At 44.9% G+C, this 24,435-nt stretch overlaps 1 protein-coding gene across 1 annotated transcript in view; it reads left to right on the top strand.

Moving 5' to 3' along the window:
* The window catches only part of LOC124552385 (angiotensin-converting enzyme-related protein-like), a 189,493-nt gene that overhangs the window by 14,047 nt on the left and 151,011 nt on the right, over positions 1-24,435 (top strand). The window lies entirely within an intron of this gene.

The raw sequence follows: 24,435 nt of genomic DNA, 5'->3' as shown, positions 1-24,435 counted from the left end.
CTCATTACTCTTATTATACGCTTCTGTACTCTAAATTTTTTTTTCTCTCTTAGTGGTGTTACCATATGACATAAAGGAGTGAAAATAAGCAAAATATGCCAGTTTTTTTACATCTCCTATTTCTGACATCATTCGCATTGCAAACACAGACTTGCTTAGGCGCTTTAGCAGTTCGTTTGTATGTTGCTCCCAAATGAATTTATTATCAAGTTGTAATCCCAAGAATTTTACACTCTCAACTTCTCCTATTTCCATGTCGTCATATTTTATACCCACACCAGAAGGAAATCTCTTGGAAGGTCTGAACTGCATATAGTGGGTCTTTTCAAAGTTCAATGACAGTGAATTGGCTATGAACCACTTATTAATTTCAGTAAAAATTTGGTTTACTATTTATTGCAGTGTTTGTATCACCAGCAAATAAGACAAACTTGGCATCTGTTAATGTAACAGGTGGCAGGTCATTAATACACACAAGAAAGCGATATGAAATGGGACGAGCACGTGAGAACTGTGGAAGTTAAGGCGAAAGTGTGGCGAAAAGACATCAAGACAAGATCAGAGTAATTAGAGCGTACGCCGATGCTTACCGGCAGTCGTTCAACCCGAAAAGCAGTCGCAATTGGAACAGGAAAATGCAAGTGACGTAAATACCCTCCTGTACAAGCCGTAAGATAGCTTGCGGAGTGTAGATGTAGAGACAGATGGTTCACTGGTGTGTTTTCTTCGACACAAGTACATAGCATTTATTGATCTCGGCCCATCAGAAAATGCGTCAGTCTTGTTGAGCGGTAGAGGTGTCTTAGTCCGAGCCTTCGCTTCACGTTGGGAAAGAAGCTAAGCGGCAGCCTTCCTATTTCTCGCGTAATCCCAGCGTCGCTGGCTGGCGCCCAGAGCAACAGCATCAGATTTCTCACTTGTTTGGGGTATATTGTCAAAGGCTTTCCCCGAGTCTACAGATGGTGTAACCGTAGGTTTGCCTTTCCTTCACCTATGTTCTAAGACAAGCCGTAGGGTTAGTACTACCTCACGTGTTCCTACTTCTCTGTGGAATCCAACCTGATCTTCTACTTTTCCACTCTTCTTCACTGTGGTAAAACACACCGTGCGAAAGGCTGCTTACAACTTGTACAGAAACCAGACGGCAGTCATAAGAGTCGATGGCAATGAAAGGGAAGCAGTGGTTGAGAGGGGAGTGAGACAGGGTTGTCGCCTATTCGCGATGTTATTCAATATGTACACTGAGCAGGTAGTGCAGGGAACCAAAGAAAAATTTGGAGCAGGAATTCAAGTTCAGGGAAAATAAATAAAAACTTTGTGGTTTGCCGATGACATTGGAATTCTGTTAGATACAGTAAAGGACCAGGAAGAGCAGCTGAACGGAACGGATAGTGTCTTGAAAGTAAGATATGAGATTAATATCTACAAAAGGAAAACTTGGATAGTGGAATGTAATCGAATTAAATCAGGTGATAGTGAGGGAATTAGGTTAGCAAACGAGAGACTTAATGTATTAGATGAGTTTGGCTATTTTTGCAGCGAAATAATTGATGATGGCCGGCGTAGAGAGGATATAAAATGTAGACTGGCGCAGGCAAGGAATGCGTTTCTGAAGAAGAGAAATTGGGTAACATAGAATGCAGATTTGTTAGGAAGTCCTTTCTAAAAGTATTTGTCTGGAGTGTATGGAATTGAAATGTGGACGATAAACAGTTCAGAGAAGAAGAAAATAGAAGCTTTTGAAATGTGGTGCTACAGAAGAATGCTGAAGATTGTATTCATTACGCAACTAATGAGGAAAGTGAAATTGGAAAGAACAGCAATTTGTGTCACAAACTGATTGCAAGAAGGGATGGTTTGGTGGGACACATTGTGGTACATCAAGGGATCGCCCTTTTAGTACTGGAGGTAAGTGTGTAGGGTAAGAATAGTAGAGGGAGACCAAGAAATGAATACAGTAAGCAGATTCAGAAGGATGTGAATTGCAGTAGATAATCGGAGATGATGAGGCTCGCACGGGAGAGAGTAGGGTGGAGACCTGCATCGAACCAGTGTGTGGACTCAAAACAATAAGATCATTCTGGTCTACGGCCTAAGTTTGTATTTCCTCAGCCGTCACCCCTGCTGAGATTCGGTCATCCCTCTGTTAAATAGTATTGGTCAAAAACAGTATTGGTTGCAGTTTTTTTATTTAATTTTTTTTAATTTTTCAACGACGCGTTTCGCCTTATTTAGGCATCTTCAGGTTATCTACACAGAGAACAAATACATCTATTTTAGGAATCGCGATCGCGTTGTGCAGACTTGGATAACCTATAAGCATATATAAACAGATCATGTCCATTATAATTATCCTGGCTGTTATGCCGTGGTCGGTTGATGAATTCTGTGTCAATTCCCAACGTTTCGTCTCCGACTGTGGGAGACATCTTCAAGGGGGTCCGTTGCTCGATGGAAGGTCCAACACACCCCCTGGCTTGCTACTGACTCAGTGTTGGACGTTCCATCGAGCTACGGACCCCCTTGAAGATGTCTCCCGCAGTCGGAGACGAAACGTTGGGAATTGACACAGAATTCATCAATCGACCACGGCATAACAGCCCAGATAATTATAATGGACATGATATTTCCGGCCGTGGAAGTCTACATTTTAGTGTAAACAGATCACCTATTGAAAGAGCAAATACCTTAATTTGGTATTTCTTGGAAGAATCCTTTAGTCGGTGTAGCCAAAGGGCATCGCCAAATGTATGAGGCCAACATCGCCTTCGTTAAACTCAGTAACATCCGGAGTGGCGCCGCGGTGATTAAAAGCGTGGCGCGTGACGCTTACGTAAGCGATTTCTCCGGAGCCCATTCCTCACGGCGCGCGCTGACGGGGGTCCCACCGCGGCGCCAGCTAGACAAGACTACCTGCCACCGGACCGGCCTGGCGGGCGAGTACAGCGCGCGTGGCGCATTTCTCCGCGTTTCTCCGGCTGGCCCCTGCGGTTTCGCCGACTCGAGGAAGAATGTCTGCAGCCCGTGTAGGGCTTTCTTCCTCGGAAGTGTGCACCGGCGACAGCTCGTCCCTCATAGCCGCAACACAGCTTCGCTTCGGGCTGCGGTCACACCGGCAACGACGTCGGGGAGTTTCGCCGACGGCCGACCGTGTCAAATTAGTACGTGCGCTCTCTCACAGCGCAAGGACGTGCATATCTAGGAAGGCGGTCGACCGAATTCAAATCAGTTTGTTTTCTTCCGTCGAATCAGGCAACGTTCCCGCACGCACAAGATGGAGTGAGAAAAATTTCTAAGCTTAGTAAAGCAAAGTATTTTGTGGTATGCTGAAGATGAAAAACATAACAGAGAATGTATACTCTCAGATTGCTACTTTATTGGAAACCACAAGTTTTGAACAGCTAAAAAATTTAATAATTAAGTTACCTTGTATTGGCCAGACTAAAATTTTCGCTCTGTAGCGGAGTGTCCACTAATACGAAACTTGCCGACAAATTAAAACTGTGTGCTGCGCCGAGATTCGAACTCGGGGCCTTTGCCTTTGCGGACAAGTTCTCTACCGACCTTTTTTTAACTCGTTTTGTTCTTTAGTTTTTGTTGTATTTGTTCGGGGCGGACTTCCCATGACACCCATACAAGTACATCGTCGATCCATTCACCCAGTTTTTCTATTACAGCGGGCAGCGAACCCTCTGACCGAACACGCTTTTTATTTATAATTTTGTTCAGCATTGTTCGTTTCGTTTGGTCTGGGCGGACGTCACATGACATCTGTTCAAGCTGATCGTTGATTCCTCCACTCAGTTTTTTTGTTGCAGAGGACAAACGGCCCTCTGACCGAACACGCTAAGCTACCGTGCCGGCTGCCGACTGAGCTATCAAATGGTTCAAATGACTCAAAGCACTACGGGACTTAACATCTGAGGTCATCAGTCCCCTAAACTTAGAACTAATTAAACCTAACTAACCTAAGGACATCACACACATCCATGCCCCAGACAGGATTCGAACCTGCGACCGTAGCGGTCAAACAGTTCCAGACTGAAGCGCCTAGAGCCGCTCGGCCACAGCGGCTGGCTGTCCCATTGTCCTGTCCCTTCTTCTTTCCGTATGTTCCTTTCTTAGCCGATTCATTGTATATCTTATCACTCCATCTAATTTTCAACATTCTTCTGTAGCACTGTGTCTCAAATGCTCCTATTCTCTTCCGCACCAGTTTTCCCAGAGTCCACGTTTCCCTACCGTAGAATGCTGTGCTCCACACGCACATTCTCAGAAATTCCTTCCTCAAATTAAGGCCTATGTTTGACACCAGTAGATTCTTCTTGGTCAGACTGCCCTTCTTTCCAGTGCTAGTCTGCTTTTTTATGTCCTCCGTCGCTCATGCGTTATTTTGTTGCCTAAGTAGCAGAATTCAAATGTTCAAATGTGTGAATTCCTAAGGGACCAAACTACTGAAGTCATCGGGCCCTAGACTTACGCACTACTTAAACTAACTTACGCTAAGTACAACACACACACACCTATGTCCGATGGAAGACTCGAACCTCCGGCGGGAGGGGACGCCCAATCCGTGACATGGCGCCTCAAACCGCGCGGCCACTCCGCACGGCAGGTAGCAGAATTCCTTGGCTTCAGCTACAATATGACCATCAATCTGATGTTAATTTTCTTGTTCTCATTTCTGCTGTTTTCATTACTTTTGTCTTTTTATATTTGCCCTCAATCCATATTTTGTACTCATCAGACTGTTAATTTCATTCAACATATCCTGTAATTCTTCTTCACTTTCACTGAGGATAGGAATGTCATCAGCGAATCTTATTATTGATATCTTTTCACCTTGTATTTTAATTCCACTCTTGAACCTTTCTTCTACTTCCGTCATTGCTTCTTCGATGTGTAGACTGAACAGTAGGGACGAAAGAATACATCCCTGTCGTGTAGACCCTTTTGAATCCGAGCGCATCGTTCTTGGTCGTCCACTCTTATTACTCCCTCTTGCCACTTGTACATATTGTATATTACCCGTCTCTCCCTACGGCTTCCCCTATTTTTCTCACCATTTCGAACCTCTTACACCATTTTCAATTGTCGAACGCTTTTGCAGGTCGCACAGCCTATTAACGTGTCTTGATTTTCCTTTAGTCACGCTTTCATTATCAATCGCAACATGTGTTGCCTCTCTGGTGCCTTTAGCTTTCCTGAAGCCAAACTGATCGTCATCTAACAAATCCTCAATTTTCTTTTCTATTCTTCCGTATATTGTTCTTGTCAGCAACTTGGATGCGTGAGCTGTTAAATTGATAGTGCGATAATTCTCGCACTTGCCATTTCTTGGAATCTTCGGAATAGCGTGAATGATGTCTTTCCGAAAGTCCGACGGTACTTCGCCAGACTCATATATTGTACACACTAACGTGGATAATTCTGTGTTGCCATTTCCCCCCTTTATTTTAGAAATTTTGATATTTTACCTACCTTTCTGCCTTACTTGATCTGAAATCGTCCAAACCTCTTTTAAATTCTGCTTCTAATACTGGGTTCCCCCCCCCCATGAACCATGGACCTTGCCGTTGGTGGGGAGGCTTGCGTGCCTCAGCGATACAGATAGCCGTACCGTAGGTGCAACCACAACGGAGGGGTATCTGTTGAGAGGCCAGACAAACGTGTGGTTCCTGGAGAGGGGCAGCAGCCTTTTCAGTAGTTGCAAGGGCAACAGTCTGGATGATTGACTGATCTGGCCTTGTAACAATAACCAAAACGGCCTTGCTGTGCTGGTACTGCGAACGGCTGAAAGCAAGGGGAAACTACAGCCGTAATTTTTCCCGAGGGCATGCAGCTTTACTGTATGGTTAAAATGATGATGGCGTACTCTTGGGTAAAATATTCCGGAGGTAAAATTGTCCCCCATTCGGATCTCCGGGCGGGGACTACTCAAGAGGATGTCGTTATCAGGAGAAAGAAAACTGGCGTTCTACGGATCGGAGCGTGGAATGTCAGATCCCTTAATCGGGCAGGTAGGTTAGAAAATTTAAAAAGGGAAATGGATAGGTTGAAGTTAGATATAGTGGGAATTAGTGAAGTTCGGTGGCAGGAGGAACAAGACTTCTGGTCAGGTGAATACAGGGTTATAAACACAAAATCAAATAGGGGTAATGCAGGAGTAGGTTTAATAATGAATAGGAAAATAGGAATGCGGGTAAGCTACTACAAACAGCATAGTGAACGCATTATTGTGGCCAAGATAGATACGAAGCCCACGCCTACTACAGTAGTACAAGTTTATATGCCAACTAGCTCTGCAGATGACGAAGAAATTGAAGAAATGTATGATGAAATAAAAGAAATTATTCAGATTGTGAAGGGAGACGAAAATTTAATAGTCATGGGTGACTGGAATTCGAGTGTAGGAAAAGGGAGAGAAGGAAACATAGTAGGTGAATATGGATTGAGGGACAGAAATGAAAGAGGAAGCCGCCTGGTCGAATTTTGCACAGAGCACAACATAATCATAACTAACACTTGGTTTAAGAATCATGAAAGAAGGTTGTATACATGGAAGAACCCTGGAGATACTAAAAGGTATCAGATAGATTATATAATGGTAAGACAGAGATTTAGGAACCAGGTTTTAAATTGTAAGACATTTCCAGGGGCAGATGTGGACTCTGACCACAATCTATTGGTTATGACCTGTAGATTAAAACTGAAGAAACTGCAAAAAGGTGGGAATTTAAGGAGATGGGACCTGGATAAACTAAAAGAACCAGAGGTTGTACAGAGATTCAGGGAGAGCATAAGGGAGCAATTGACAGGAATGGGGGAAATAAATACAGTAGAAGAAGAATGGGTAGCTTTGAGGGATGAAGTAGTGAAGGCTGCAGAGGATCAAGTAGGTAAAAAGACGAGGGCTAGTAGAAATCCTTGGGTAACAGAAGAAATATTGAATTTAATTGATGAAAGGAGAAAATATAAAAATGCAGTAAGTGAAACAGGCAAAAAGGAATACAAACGTCTCAAAAATGAGATCGACAGGAAGTGCAAAATGGCTAAGCAGGGATGGCTAGAGGACAAATGTAAGGATGTAGAGGCCTATCTCACTAGGGGTAAGATAGATACCGCCTACAGGAAAATTAAAGAGACCTTTGGAGATAAGAGAACGACTTGTATGAATATCAAGAGCTCAGATGGAAACCCAGTTCTAAGCAAAGAAGGGAAAGCAGAAAGGTGGAAGGAGTATATAGAGGGTCTATACAAGGGCGATGTACTTGAGGACAATATTATGGAAATGGAAGAGGATGTAGATGAAGATGAAATGGGAGATATGATACTGCGTGAAGAGTTTGACAGAGCACTGAAAGACCTGAGTCGAAACAAGGCCCCCGGAGTAGACAATATTCCATTGGAACTACTGACGGCCGTGGGAGAGCCAGTCCTGACAAAACTCTACCATCTGGTGAGCAAGATGTATGAAACAGGCGAAATACCCTCAGACTTCAAGAAGAATATAATAATTCCAATCCCAAAGAAAGCAGGTGTTGACAGATGTGAAAATTACCGAACTATCAGTTTAATAAGTCACAGCTGCAAAATACTAACACGAATTCTTTACAGACGAATGGAAAAACTAGTAGAAGCCAACCTCGGGGAAGATCAGTTTGGATTCCGTAGAAACACTGGAACACGTGAGGCAATACTGACCTTACGACTTATCTTGGAAGAAAGATTAAGGAAAGGCAAACCTACGTTTCTAGCATTTGTAGACTTAGAGAAAGCTTTTGACAATGTTGACTGGAATACTCTCTTTCAAATTCTAAAGGTGGCAGGGGTAAAATACAGGGAGCGAAAGGCTATTTACAATTTGTACAGAAACCAGATGGCAGTTATAAGAGTCGAGGGACATGAAAGCGAAGCAGTGGTTGGGAAGGGAGTAAGGCAGGGTTGTAGCCTCTCCCCGATGTTGTTCAATCTGTATATTGAGCAAGCAGTAAAGGAAACAAAAGAAAAATTCGGAGTAGGTATTAAAATTCATGGAGAAGAAATAAAAACTTTGAGGTTCGCCGATGACATTGTAATTCTGTCAGAGACAGCAAAGGACTTGGAAGAGCAGTTGAATGGAATGGACAGTGTCTTGAAAGGAGGATATAAGATGAACATCAACAAAAGCAAAACAAGGATAATGGAATGTAGTCTAATTAAGTCGGGTGATGCTGAGGGAATTAGATTAGGAAATGAGGCACTTAAAGTAGTAAAGGAGTTTTGCTATTTGGGGAGCAAAATAACTGATGGTGGTCGAAGTAGAGAGGATATAAAATGTAGGCTGGCAATGGCAAGGAAAGCGTTTCTGAAGAAGAGAAATTTGTTAACATCCAGTATAGATTTAAGTGTCAGGAAGTCATTTCTGAAAGTATTCGTATGGAGTGTAGCCATGTATGGAAGTGAAACATGGACGATAAATAGTTTGGACAAGAAGAGAATAGAAGCTTTCGAAATGTGGTGCTACAGAAGAATGCTGAAGATTAGATGGGTAGATCACATAACTAATGAGGAAGTATTGAATAGGATTGGGGAGAAGAGAAGTTTGTGGCACAACTTGACCAGAAGAAGGGATCGGTTGGTAGGACATGTTCTGAGGCATCAAGGGATCACCAATTTAGTATTGGAGGGCAGCGTGGAGGGTAAAAATCGTAGAGGGAGACCAAGAGATGAATACACTAAGCAGATTCAGAAGGATGTAGGTTGCAGTAGGTACTGGGAGATGAAGAAGCTTGCACAGGATAGAGTAGCATGGAGAGCTGCATCAAACCAGTCTCAGGACTGAAGACCACAACAACAACAACATACTGGGTCCCCTATCTCTTCAACATCCACTCCTGTTTCTTCTTCCATCACTTACGTATTCCACGTCTTTGAGTGTGGATTCTACCTCACTAGTCTCTTACAAATCTTCCCCCTCATAGAGGCCTTCAGTGTATTCTTTCCACCTATCTGCTCTGTCCTCTGCATTTAAGTCGAATTCACACTGCGCGCTTAATGTTCCCACCCTTGAGTTTAATTTCATCGAAGGTTTTGTTAACTTTTCTGTACCCTGTGTCAGTCCTTCCGACAATCATTTCTTTTTCGGGTTTTTCACATTTTTGAAGCCACCATTTCGCCTTAGCATCCCTAAACTTCGTATGAATTTCATTGCTGAGTGACTTATTTCCGTATTACTGAATTTTCCTGAACATTTTTGTACTTACTTCCTTTTATCGATTAACTGAACTGTTTCTCCTGTTACCCATGGTTTCTTCGCAGTTATCTTCTTTGCACCTACGTTTTTATTTCCAAGTCCATTGATCTTGAACTCAACTGCCTACTGTATTATTCATTACTGCAGTATCTACACTCTTAGATAGCGTAAAGGGTCTCCCTTCATTCCTTAGTACTTACGTATTCCACGTCTTTGAGTGTGGATTCTACCTCACTAGTCTCTTACACTTCAGCCTACCTTTCATCAGTATTATATACTATGTGATCAAAAGTATCCGGACACCTCGCTGAAAATGACAAGTTCGTGGCGCCCTCCATCGGTAATGATGGAATTCAATAAGGTGTCGCCCCATCCTTAGTCTTGATGACAGCTTCCACTGCCAGCCGTAGTGGCCGTGCGGTTCTAGGCGCTACAGTCTGGAGCCGAGCGACCGCTACGGTCGCAGGTTCGAATCCTGCCTCGGGCATGGATGTTTGTGACGTCCTTAGGTTAGTTAGGTTTAATTAGTTCTAAGTTCTAGGCGACTGATGACCTCAGAAGTTAATTCGCATAGTGCTCAGAGCCATTTGAACCATTTGAACAGCTTCCACTCTCGCCGGCAACTTCTGTCAGGTGCTGCAAGGTTTCTTGGGGAATGGCAGCCCATCCTTCCCGGAGTGCTGCACTGAAGAGAGGTATCGATGTCCGTCGGTGAGGCCTGGCACGAATTCGGCGTTCCAAAACATCCCGATGGTGTTCTATACGATGCTGGTCAGGACTCTGAGCAGGCCAGTCCATTACAGGGATGTTATTGTCGTGTAACCACCCCACCACAGGCCGTGCATTATGAACAGGAGCTCGATCGTATTGAAAGATGTAATCGCCATCCCCGAATTGCTCTTCAACAGTGGGACGCTAGAAGGTGCTCAAAATATCAATGTAGGTCTGTGCTGTGATAGTACCACGCAAGACAAGAAGGGGTGCAAGCCGTCTCCATGAAAAACACGACCACACCATAACGCCACCGAATCCGAATTTTACTGCTGGCACTACACACGCTGTCTGATGACGTTCACCGGGCATTCGCCATACCCACACCCTGCCATCGGATCACCACTTTGTGTACCGTGATTCGACTCCACACAATGTTTTTCCACTGCTCAATCGTCCAATGTTTACTCCAAGCGAGGCGTCGTTCGGCATTTACCGGCGTCATATGTGTAGCTTATGAGCAGCCGCTCGATCACGAAATCCAAGTTTTCTCACCTCCCGACTAACTGCCATAGTACTTGCAGTGGATCCTGATGCAGTTTGGAATTCCTGTGTGGCGGTCTGGATAGATGTCTGCCTATTACACATTACGACCCTCTTCAACTGTCGGCGGTGTCTGTCAGTCAACAGACGAGGTCGACCTGTACGCTTTTGTGCTGTAAGTGTCCCTTCAGGTTTCCACTTCACTGTCACATGGGATGTTTCGGCGTGTGGAAATCTCTCATTCGAAAGTATGACACAAGTGACACCCAATCTCATGACCACTTTCGAAGTCCGCGAGTTCCTCGGAGCGCCCCATTTGCTCTCCCATGATTTCTAATGACTACTGAGGTGGCTAACATGGAGTACCTGGCAGTAGGTGGCAGCACAACGCACCTAATATGAAAACGTATGTCTTTGGGAGTGTCCGATTATTTTTGACCACATAGTGCACTATGATCTGTGTGTATATCTGCTCCTAAATACGCTTTACAATCCAGTATCTGATTTCGGAAACTCTGTTTGACCATGATGTAATTCCAACTGAAATCTTCCCGTAGCGCCCGGCTTTTTCCAAGTATATGTGCTCCTCTTCTTATTCTTGACAGATTATTCGCTATTACTAGCTGAAATTCGTTATAGAACCCAATTAGTCCTTCTCCTCTCTCATTCCTTATCACAAGTCCATATTCTCCTGTAACATTTTCTTCTAGTCATTCCCCTACAACTGCATTTCAGTCCCCATGACTATTAGATTTTCATCTCCCTTTATGTGCTGCATTACTCTTTCAATATCCTCGTATGGTTTCTCAGTCTCTTCATCTTCAGCTTGCGACGTCGGCATGTATAGCTGAACTATCACTGTCGACGTTGGTTTGCTGTCGATTCTAACGAGAAGAACCATATCACTGAATTGTTCACAGTGGCTCACTCTCTTCCCCACTTTCCTATTCATAACGAATCCTACTCCCTCTATACCGTTTTCTACTGCTGTTGATATTGCCCTATACTCATCTGACTAGAAGTCGTTGTCTTCATTTCACTTCACTGACCGCTACTGTATCTAGATTGAGCCTTTGCATTTCCCTTTTCAGATTTTCTAGCTTCCTCAACACGTTCAAGCTTCCCCGACTCGTAGAACGCTATACTTCCATTGGTTATTCAATCTTTTTGCAACGGTCACCTCCCCCTTGGCAGTCCACTCCCAGAGATATGAATGTGGGACTATTCCGGAAACTTTATGCCAAAGGAGAGATCATAACGACACGTTTTGCAATTACAGGCCACATGTCCTGTGGATACACATTGTGTGTCTTTAATGCAGTGGTTTTCTTTGCTTTCTGCATCCTCATACCGTTGATCATTGGTGATTGTTCCACCAGTTTCTCACCCGAAGGACAAGGCAGATGGCAGGACTGGGGTCGCTTCTTATACCGCAGGTCTTCTGTTGAGATTCCTTTTACAGTTAGCAAACCTCGTAATACCATGAAAATAAAAATCATTACTGCCCGTAGCGAGTAATTATATACATCTACATCTACATGATTACTCTGCAATTCACATTTAAGTGCTTGGCAGAGGGTTCATCGAACCACAATCATACTATCTCCCTACTATTCCACTCCCGAACAGCGCGCGGGAAAAACCCTTCTGTTCGAGCTCTGATTTATTTTGATGATCATTCCTACCTATGTAGGTTGGGCTCAACAAAATATTTTCGCATTCGGAAGAGAAAGTTGGTGACCGAAATTTCGTAAATAGATCTCGCCGCGACGAAAAACGTCTTTGCTTTAATGACTTCCATCCCAACTCGCGCATCATATCTGCCACACTCTCTCCCCTATTACGTGATAATACAAAACGAGCTGCCCTTATTTACACCCTTTCGATGTCCTCCGTCAATCCTACCTGGTAAGGATCCCACACCGCGCAGCAATATTCTAACAGAGGACGAACGGGTGTAGTGTAAGCTGTCCCTTTAGTGGACTTGTTGCACCTTCTAAGTGTCCTGCCAATGAAACGCAACTTTTGGCTCACCTTCCCCACAATATTATCTATGTGGTCTTTCCAACTGAAGTTGTTCGTAATTTTAACACCCAGGTACTTAGTTGAATTGACAGACTTGAAAATTGTACTATTTATCGAGTAATCGAAATCCAACGGATTTCTTTTGGAACTCGTGTGGATCACCTCACACTTTTCGGTATTTAGCGTCAACTGCCACCTGCCACACCATACAGCAATCTTTTCTAAATCGCTTTGCAACTGATAGTGGTCTTCGAATGACCTTACTAGACGGTAAATTACAGCATCATCTGCGAACAACCTAAGAGAACACATCTCCTGATCTAACGTTACTCTAACACAGTAGCCATAACATGTTGAATTAGCGAGCGCTGTTGAGGAGCACGGTACTTCACAATCTATACTGCACTTCACCATCTCTGGTTCAATATAATATTTTGTTCTATAAAACTTGAATTAATTGACCCTGTGCGTATACCTTCCAAGGCCTGTGGCTCTCTAGAATCGGACACCTTCCCCGTCCACTTGCACTGGTTCCGTCACACACAGAGGAAACAGAGCCGCTCATTTGAAGTTTTATCCTTTCCACAGCGAGGTCAAGTGCACTCCACAGGCGCCCAGTACATTCACTGCAGAAGGTAATGAGTACTCCACGTGTTGGGTGAGTGGAGTACCGCGTGTTGTGTTGCGTTACGGACGCCATTCATGCTCCTGGGACACGTCTGTGTGTGTGTGTGTGTGTGTGTGTGTGTGTGTGTGTGTGTGTGTGTGTGTAACCTCGCATCGCGGAGAAAGGCCTGGGCGGCCTTCGCGTGTGACGTAACGCGCGCTCACCTTGCGAGGGGGCGGGGTCAGCCGATCAGTGGGGAAGCCGCGGTACAGGCGTGCGCTCTGCCCTCCCAGCACCGACAACAACAACCAGAATGAGGGCTACGTCCACAGCGTCTCCATATTGTGGAGACCCGTCTTCCGCCGCCTATTCCTCGACTGTCTCCACTACGACAGTAAGCAGGACGAGCTCTACAAGGCGACCGTCCGACCGGTAATTTGTACTCTCCCAAACTAGTCCGTGTCGCTCTCCTATTGCAATTCTACCGTTGATATGCGAGGGGCGTTCAGTAAGTATCGCAGTTCCGCACAGATGGTTCTTCGTTCCCCTTTATGGTCTTCTGTTAGGTGGCGTGGAATCCAGCGGCCACACGCCTGCTGGACAAGTGTGTCAGCACCACCAACAGAGGCGTCTAGTTGAGCAGCGAGGCGTTGGTCATCTGTCAGTCACCTCGAATGAGAGTGTCTGCACGTTCCAATACTGCAAGAGCCACAGCTGCGTCCGGGTGACCAGCGTGTTGGAAATCGGACATGTTTGCGCGACCTTGTTGCGATGACAACAGACGCCTCGCCGACCGACTCACCGTGCTTTTGTTCGCTACCAGGTCTCCGTAGACATTCTGCAAGCGCCTATGAAAATCTGCACTGCTTCGGTAATTCCGCCTAAAGAAACTCAGTGTCAGCTCTCTGCCTGGAACGCACCTCCACCACTCTGAAACCTACGTGTAGCGCCGCAATGTATCGGGACTTCACGTAATTGTAGGGGATGAAGAATATTCCACATTGTCCCACAACAAAGTGAGCGTATTTTCAACCGTAATTGGCCGAGATAAAAACTGTGTTGCATTACTTATTGAACGCCCCCTTACTCCTGTTGTATGACATGTCTGTACGTAATAGTTAAGTCGCAAACTAGACTATTCCGTATCCCTTACTTAAAAATGATGATACAGCTAGTGGTTACATTGAAACTTCCTGACAGATTAAAACTGTGTGCCGGACAGAGACTTGAACTCGGCACCTTTGCCTTTTCCAGACAAGTATTCTATCAACTGATCTACCCAAGCACGACTCACGACCCCTCCTCACACCCTCATTTCCGCCAGTACCTCGTCTCCTACCTTCCAACCTTCACACAAGTGGTTAAATTGTCCAATTCCCTGTTAGCTTAATGATTCACTTCATACATATTACTTATTTTGAAAACTTATTGATATGCACATAAAAAATTTTCCATGTTCTATATAAATGTAGAAATAGCTTTCGTACTGAAGGCAGACTAATATTAATGTCTCACTGGATGGTGAAGAAATGTCTACACGGTGATTCAGCTGCCACTACCGATGGGTTTTATACAACCCACACCACCTTCGAAATCCACGCACGATTTCTCTTGCTCACTACATGCAAACTGTTACTCCTACCAAAAAAAATCAAGAAGACGTTTTTGTAGATAAATTAATGTAGTTAAATTTTGCACTGCGATACGTTTCCGGTGGAGGCCACGGATTTCGACTTATTCAAGAAAAACGCATTTGAAGGTCACTTTGTACGTTTTCCTTGAATGCTTTGAAAACTGCGGCCTCTAGCGAAAACGTTACCCAGTACAAAATTTAACTATATCAAATTTGCTCCAAAGAGGTCCTATTAATTTTCTATGGAACACTAACAGTTGGCGCAAAGCGACAGGGAAAATATGAAAATCTTACGTGCCGTTGCTGAAGGCGTAAGTTGCATAAAATTGATACGTGGGGAACGCATCAGACAGGGCCAACCCAACCGATTCGTCACTTATTATGCAGGTCGCTTGTCTGCAACCTAACATGAAAGACTCTAAAGACAATTTTTACAACACTCCCTGTTTCCGAGCAATTTCGTGACGTGTAATCGACTCGAAATTGGCGCGATCGATAGATAATTAAAAATTTAGCATTTCTCATCACCATATGAAGCAACTCTGGAAGGAAACTCATAAAAATAACTTTTTTTTAAATCAAAATACTTTCGAAAGTAGTAGCATTGCTTAAGCTCTTTCTTCAACGTTGGCGGCATTGTTCAGATATTTGTGGAAGTGGGAAACCAAACTTAAGTGTGTCTTCGCCATAGACAGACAGACAAGTGGAAACACTCATAAATTTAGACAACATTGTCCACGGAGCGCAGCGATCTAGTGCTAACTTTGATTAAAGCAACAGTCGAGATCTACATAACATGTGTTTATTATTGCCGGCCGCGGTGGCCGAGCGGTCCTGGGCGCTTCAATTCGGAACCGTGCGACTGCTATGGTCGCAGGTTGGAATCTTGCCTCGGGCATGGATGTGTGTGATGTCCTTAGGTTAGTTAGGTTTAAGTAGGTCTAAGTCTAGGGGACTGATGACCTCAGATGTTAAGTCCCATAGAGCTCAGAGCCATTTTTTGTTTATTACTACCAGTATCGGCTTATATTAAAGCCATGTTCAGACTCTTTTAGGCCCCTTATGGCTGCTGGTCGCGGTTCTTCGGTTTTTCACGTGACTGACAGTGTACAATCATAGTATCATTTAGGCAGCGCCGGATTTATAAAGACTAGGTTGCTGTAAATTTTTCTGCGCACCTCGCTGGTGTGTCACAGAAGTGGACCGGTAGGAAACGTGAGTGAACAGCTTTATGCACCACCTTCTGGATCCACCTGTACACCTCGTGGTGTACAGAACAATGCATTCACGTCTGACAGCGTCCTCCATGTAAGAGAGACGGAGAAAGTCTCTAGGAGAAGCGCTTAACGATTCCCATATACCATAAGCTCCAGATTTGTTCTCCACGCGGCCTTTTGAATCGGGATGAGAGCCTATCCGATTTATGTCGGCACGGCATTAATTTGAGGTCCGCTGTCCACAGCAGTTCTAGAATGCTGAAGAGGCGGGGAAAGCTGGATCACTACTTGTAATGTTTATTGCTACAGAGCAAAAAAGTCAGAGTTCTGTTTTTATTGTACCGTTCTCAAAGAATGGGGGACTTGACTTCTTGGAAGAGTTTTGGGAAAGTGAAATGCATCTGTGAAGGAAATCGCGCACAAGACTCTGCTGACGTTGTCTTCAGCTCGAAGACTGGTCTGATGTAGCTGTCAACGCTACTCTGTCCTGTACAGGTCTCTTCATCTGAGTACATCCAGTTGGACCTGGGCTCCCTCCGCTGAACATCATCAAACCATTCTTAACGAAAAAGAGCACGATTACTAGCGACTGGCGGAAGATGGGACGACCTCACATTCAGTGCTGTTCTATCCTCTCTCAGTCATTAACTAAAATGATTCCCGTAACCTACAGCGTCATTTATAATTGATTGATGAAATACATCAGGCTAAAGTAAAATAAATAAAAGTCGTTCATGTGAAAGTTCTTAATTTATTTGTTATGTAGCATAAAAGATGACCTGTAAGTTTCAGAATCTCATTTCAAATTCGAACGAAAGAGACTACACATGGCGGTGGCGTACGTCATCTAATAAATACCGACAGATACATAAAAAATGAAGCACTTAGCAACTGTTAACACCTGAAAAAAAATAATCCCGGACTTTTTTCTTTTATGGAGTAACGTCCACTGAATGTCGATATTTCGGTTTTTAAACTTCATTTCCGGTAAGTATCGAAAATGGAACGTAAAAACAGAAATACGGAAGGTCGACTGACTTCTATTCTCTTCAAGTGCCACACGAAACCATTATTAATTTAAAAAATGAAAAGTGCTTCGTGTCTGTGTTGCACTACTCCTGGCAAGATGCATCTCACATTTTTAAATTACTCCAGAAACACTGTCCTTAAGGTTTCGTCAGCCTTGCACCCTGTCGTGTATACTAGAGCAGCATTTTAATACCGCGGACAGTGACGAAAGACGAACGTTTGTCGGGAGGATGGCTGGACGGCGCTACGTCCGGCACAATTTGTTGGGAGGGAGGTGGGAGGGGGGGGGGGGGGAGGGTGTTGGAGTAGGCTGTCGGATAGTCCTACCGAACCGATGTCGCGATAAGCAAAGTTCGTCGGTCGTTTGGTCGGTCGTTCGGTCGGTGCGTCTGTGGCAGGCCTCCAACAAACCACACTGAAGCGTATGTATTCCTTTTTGGAACATCCCACAAGTATTCCCCTCAGATACTCCTCTCAAAGGAATTGTATTTTTCTTTTATTCATTTGTCGCCTAAATTATTGTGGTTTTCCTTGTGTATAGGTATTGTCGTTACCTTTATCTTATTTTTATCCAACTTGCCACTAATGACTCGTTTATGGCATTTGATTTTTTTTTTAATTTTTATCCTTTATGTGATTTTTGACAGATGGTTGGACACTCACTATTTACGCTTGAATAGACAATTGTCACCTTATACATAGTGAACATTAACAGAACCGCCAAAGTGCAGGAACGGATTCCAAAGTGGAGGAAGAAAAGTCCAGTGAACATGTGTTCGGCAATGGACGGTGTGCGTGGAACGACGTCTCGGAACATAGTACAGAGCTGCAACGTGTCCACGTCACAACAGATGTTCAAACTGGCCTCTGTGATACATCGCACGTCCTGTCAGAGGACTGATGACACAAATCCCATAATTGTGATGGTCTGCTGCAAGAACTATTTACAAAATCCTCCCTGCTAATCCTTGCACTCATTCCAGGTAACAGGGACAGTAGCGGTTGACGTGCAGGATGCAAACAGTCGTTCTTTGGCTTGCACCATGTTGGCGAACCACGTGCCTGGAGCTTGTGCTAGGGTACGTCACAACATCCTGTTGAACCCGGTCCTCCAAATCTGGTGTATACTCAGTCAGCCGCCTCCCTGCGTGTTCGTCTGTCTGAAAGACACACATTCATACCTCCTTTCTTTCCAGTCAGCGATCTGTCCCTGCACTTTATCTGTTTTATTAATGTTCACCCTGTACTGTGGCGACGCACACTTAACCATACTCTGTTCCCTTTCTATGTACGCATTATTTGTTACCGTTCGGGCTAGTCAGTCAGCTGTTACTCTACTCGCCACTAGATGGCTTCCTTCACTTTCCCTTATGGTGACGGTCGCCAGTTTTCGTGCGCCGCCGCCTACCACCACCGCATCGTACCGTGTCTCGGCTTCACGTGCGGCTGATGCTCACACTGCAGGTTATGCCACGTTGCTCCGTGATGTTCTCTTAGTAATCCTCTCCCTCTTGATTTCTTTGGGTTATTTTGTGCCTATGTGTTGCAACACTCGTGTCTATAGCTGGACAGTGAATCCCCTCTACGATAATAACAAGTCTTATACATTCTCTTACTATAGCTTCTTCATTTTCCATTTTGCAGTCTTGTACACTTCGGTTTTGGCTTATAATTGCCCGAAACCGGTTTTGTTGTTGAACCAATAAAACCGTTTGCAACTGAACAGGTTGGTTGTCTGACTGCTACGAAGCTCAGTTGCCGATGTCCTTCCTGCAGTTTGCCGAGACGCATCAACTGCTTCTGATAACTGCCTCCTGTGATTGTTTGCTTCGGTTTCAGTGGCTTCGAAGACCATCGCTGTGTCACCAGCGTGCCGGACTTCGGCGTCAAAATCAGCGTTCCTGAAGACGTCAAATCGTTCTCTGCACGTTCCTTCCCTAGTAGGTGTGTCTCCGTAGGTCTTGCCCAACATTTTATGAGTATCAACCACACATTTTTTTTCGTGTAAAACAGAGAACTGACACTTTCCGCAAATTTAGAGAATCGGGCTCGTAAGTTGATGTATTCATTCGAGAAAAACTTGGATGCAATCACAAAACGACTAATATTTTGATGGTGTTCTGTTTACAAATTACACTTACCACCACCACCACTACTTTCCGTTACTGCCATCTACTGCAAGACAGTTTCCTGGCATCATTGGTCTGGTGTGCACCTGTGGGGCGAGTCACATATTGCCGTTACTGTGGCTCGGTGTCTTCAGATCTTTGAGTTCAAGGATGAGAGACCATCTCTTACTAAAACAAGTCCACACTGAAGTGACGGGGTACTATCGCGTACACGAGGTGTACAAGGGCAGTCCATTAGCGGAGCCATAATTTGTAGTCGGGTAATTCATGTGAAAAGGTTTCCAACGGAATGGTAGTTGGAGCTAGATGCAAGGAAAATACGTTTCTGAAATCGTTAGAAAATTCAATATTCTGAGGTGCGCCGCGTCAAGGGTTTGTCAAAAACAGATTTCAGGCGCTACCTCTCACCACGGACAAAGCAGTCGCCGACGGCCTTTACTTAACGATCGAGAGCAGCGGAGTTTGTGTAGAGGTGTCAGCACTAGCAGAGAAGCAACACTGCGCAAAATAACCGCAAAAATGAACATGTGAGGTACGACGATCATATCCGTTAGGACAGTGCGCCGAAATGTGGCGTCAGCGAGCTATGGCAGCAGAAGTGACTGCTTTCACTAACAGCACGGCATCGCCTTTTCTGCGCTCATGACGATACCTGTTGGACCGTAGACGGCTGGACAACCGTGGCCTGCTCAGATGAGTCTCGATTTCATTTAGTTGATGGTAGGGCTCGAGTACGGTGCAGATCACACGAAGCCACGTACCAAAGTTGTCAACAAGGCTCTGTGCAAGCTGGTGATTACTTCATAATGGTGTGGGCTGTGTTTACGTGGAATAGACCCAGTCCTTTAGTCCAGCTGAACAGCTCATTGACTGGTAATTCTTACCTTTGCCTTCTTGGAGACCGTTTCCAGCCATACGTGGACTTCATATACCCAAACAACAATGGAATTTTTATGGAGGATAATACTCCATCTCAACCAGCCAGACTTGTTCACGTTTGGTTTGAAGAACATTCTGGACAATTCCATCGAATGGATTTGCCGTCCAGATCGCCCGACATGCATCCCACCCAGCATTTATGAAAGATAATCGAGAGTTCAGTTCGTGCACAAAGTCCTGCACCGGCAACCCCTTATGAATTATGGACAGCTGTATTTCTACAGGGGGCTTCCAAAGATTTGTTGAGTCCATGCCACATTGATTTGCTGCACTAAGCCAGGCAGGTGGTGGTGGTCTGACGCGATGTTAGGAAGTATCACATGAGTTTTGTCATCTGAGTGTATACGGGTGGAGAGTTTTAGCTGTCTGGCACTTGCAGGTATTGAGGAGCCGACAGTCGGCCACAGAGTCTCGCTTGCAGCAGTCATAGGGTTTGGTTGAGCGGACAGTGTTTGGTTGAGCGGACAGTGTTTGGTTGAGCGGACAGTGTTTGGTTGAGCGGACAGTGTTTGGTTGAGCGGACAGTGTTTGGTTGAGCGGACAGTGTTTGGTTGAGCGGACAGTGTTTGGTTGAGCGGACAGTGTTTGGTTGAGCGGACAGTGTTTGGTTGAGCGGACAGTGTTTGGTTGAGCGGACAGTGTTTGGTTGAGCGGACAGTGTTTGGTTGCGCAGACAGTGTTTGGTTGCGCAGACAGTGTTTGGTTGCGCAGACAGTGTTTGGTTGCGCAGACAGTGTTTGGTTGCGCAGACAGTGTTTGGTTGCGCAGACAGTGTTTGGTTGCGCAGACAGGGTTTGGTTAGGGACAAGAGTCTGGCGTGAGGACCGTGTGACCAGAGCACAGGATCTGAGCTGATGAACTGCTGGAATGTCTGCCTACCCTGTAACAGTGTGGCGGAGGGGATTCGCAAAAGAGGCGAGAGACCAGTGGGGAGGACTTTGAGTGAGAGGAGGAGGGGAGGGGAGTGACTACGGTCCCGTCCACCTGCGCGCTCATTACCTCGCTAGCCTTCTGCTAATTGCTGGCCCACTGCCGCCCATTAAAACGTGCGGCTTAATTAGCCAAGTGGCGCCTCTCAGCGCGGTGGAGTGGAGTGGAGTGGAGTGGAGTGCGTGCAATCAGCGGCTCCCCTCGTGCAAAAAGCCGGACTCATCAGATGCGGCGAGGCCGCTGCCCGCGGTGACGACCGGCAGCCCGGCTGGAATCTCGTCTGCGAGGTCCTTCGTATCAGGTCTCAGCGGCCGTCTGCCGGTTCCTGGATGGGGGCCTGCGTCTGTGAACTACGCTGTCATGTCAAGAGGGAGCACTCTAAAAAATAGCGGAGGACTAAAGCCTTTGCAGTGGCAACAGAAGTTAGCTCTGCTCGTCCGGTTATATCGTTTAGAGCAAGTTTCTTATGGAATTTTAGAAAGCATGCAGCGGAACGGAGCTATAATTTTGTTTCTTGTGCATTATTTGTCACCAGAAATTTCTTTATAGCGAATACGGACAACTAGCAGCTGTAAAACGGAACGACGAGAGTGAAAATCTCTGCCGGACCGGGACTCGAACCCGCATACACCGATGCCCGAGACTACAGTTCATGTTACTTCTTAATAACACAGCCACTGCAATATCGTAGAAATTCATTTGTCGGCGCCTCCACATGTCGTGAATACTTGGAGGTGTGATGACGTAACGGCTGCTCCTGACCCACTGTGTCGAAGCTGCTTCGGTGGAACGGAAAGGAATGCCATTCGGAAACAATCCGCAGGTCTAAAAACCTCTGTTCTATTCCAGCTACTGGGAAAAATCTTTGTATTAATTTTGTCTCGGCAGTGCAATCTTCGCGCAGTTCGCCAATAACGGTGCAACTGTGTTTAATCCAAGCTGCTGTACGTCGCTTTTGCTTTAGAAACAGTGTTTCTGCACTCAGTGTGCCCTGTACGCCCTCAGCTCGCAAATTCATTCGTGCGCGGAACTTTGAATGTATTTCTTTTGTCCGAACGCCAATTCTACAGGTTTAACTCTTCATTTATTGTAATTGTAAGAAGCATAAAAAGAGGATTCAAAATTTTTACTTAATCGTTGAGGAACTGTTACTGAAGCAATAGCAAATAATTTGATTAAAACAGGATACAAAGTAATTGTAAAATGTTCAAAAGATTATACAGGCGAAGTGCATTAAGGGAAGACGAAATCCCAAAAGAATCATACAGCTAGGATTGTTGCTTCTGGCGATACTTGTAAAACAATTCATTTTTTATTAGCACACAAATATTACGTTCAGAACAACTCGACTGGGATCTCGATTCCACCTTTGTAAATGAGCAAAGTTTACAACTGCGTCTTTAATTGACAAATGTTGTAATTAAGATCCTATAATCAGATGGTAACTTACGTCGTTTGGTACCGAAAATGCTGCCTTTCTTCTGCTCGGACTTGAAACAGAAGAATTTTGATCCTTTTTGGCCCTTCTCCACTTTAACATTTCCATCCCAAGTGTGAGTAGACTAAGTGTAGTTCTACGCTTGAGATCAATCTATGGAAGGGTTCCTTTTGCGTCATAGTAAAAAATATAGGAGTTCACATGGGTCATTTCCAGTATTGCATAAAACAGTCTGTATCAACACTGTCTTCAATTTCTGTCCATTTCACAGAGACGCCTTCCCACGTCAGCTTTATCTACTCCATCGATGTGTTCATTGTAATCTTGTACAACTGTCAGTGCCCCCACTTAAGTCTTTGTCCCATCTTTTTGGGTTCTGGAAACAGTGCACACTTCATTTCCGCGATAATCTGAATGAAAGAGAACTGCGCGAATGTCTATCCATATTCTGTGAGGTACTAGCATATACCTGAAGAGATACAGCTCGAAAATTTCCTTCATTGTCTGCCTCTTCCTCGTTAGCACTTGGTTCGGGTTGTGTAATATTCTGCTAAGTACCAGACACACCTGAAGAGTTTCTGCATTATTGCTCCGCAGAGTACTGCGAATCATTTCATCTTCATTACAATCGTTGCGTTCACATATTTCATCATCGTCGTCATCTGGAAAATTTTCTAATCGAGTACGAATGTCCTCGTCGCTAACACATCTTCTGTGATAGGCAGCCATACTCTGAAACCAAAGAAAATATTACCAAGTTCACTAGCGTTTTACAGGTCACGTGTTATTTCTATTGTTTTTACAAGACGAAATGACATATTGTCCTTATTTACAAAAGCTCCTGAAAGCAGAGAAAGCTGTAAACACAAAAGCAAAGCAATTAAACGTGAATGTCGCCTCAGTTTGTGACGTCACTGCCCCAGACCCGACTGGACAGCTGAGTTCCAGTCACATTTTACGTTATTATTGAATGTGGCAGAGGGTACTGCATCGATATTTTGTCCAACTTAGCATAGTATGTGTAAGGGTAACTAAATAAATATCATCACTCACCTCAGTTCATATATAAATCTTGTTTATATTTACGTAACTTTGCAGCGTTCTTTCACACACTAAGCAGCTATTTGCAATGAAGCTGTTCACACTCCGGGCTAAATGGTTCAAATGGCTCTGAGCACTATGGGACTTGACTTCTTTGGTCATCAGTCCCCGAGAACTTAGAACTACTTAAACGTAACTAACCTAAGGACATCACACACATCCATGCCCGAGGCAGGATTCGAACCTGCGACCGTAGCGGTCGCGCGGTTCCAGACTGTAGCGCCTAGAACCGCGTGGCCACTGCGCCCGGACATTCTCCGGGCTAACTTACAAGCTTCCGAAAGGCTTTCGGGCTGGACTACCCTCTAGCGTTCGAAGCACACAGACTGTATGGAACGGGACCTACAGCTGTAACGGGATGCTGGGTCACGTAACTCCACACAGAATTTGCCGGGAGTCGCTAGTCCCGCCAGCAAACAAAGGACTAGCCGTGTTGACTGCACTGTCGTCAACACCGGCGGTGGCATTGCGAGGGACCAGTCAGTATACCAGAAGTGGTCGGCCACTTTGCACGTATGGCCGCAAATTAAAAGAGGGAGAACATGTGCAATGTGCTTTTCTCCGACCGCAAGTAGAAATCTGAAAAATGTTTCAATTATCGAAGGAAACTTCGGCTTTTCCTGCGGAAGCTGTCGCTGTGCTAGACGCCTCAAAATGTCAGCTCCCTTCAGCTTTCCAACGTCTTGCTTCTATCCAGCTCTACGTCGCTTTCACAGTGTCTAAGGCACAACAAGTGGATTTAAAAGACGAGCAAACTGATCTCGCCAATCATTTGGCAGTGGACGCAGTGTGAAATCCAAAGGCACGTGGTAAATTCCTGTGAGTCAAATATCACTGCAGCATCATTCGTAACGCGTCTCAGTTCTTCGAGGGAAGACACTATGGCCTTCTGATCAGA

This window comes from Schistocerca americana, chromosome 10, assembly GCF_021461395.2.
Source record: "Schistocerca americana isolate TAMUIC-IGC-003095 chromosome 10, iqSchAmer2.1, whole genome shotgun sequence".
NCBI lineage: Eukaryota > Metazoa > Arthropoda > Insecta > Orthoptera > Acrididae > Schistocerca > Schistocerca americana.
Note: the sequence above shows the minus strand (reverse complement) of the source record. Positions and strands in the feature narration are given on the sequence as shown.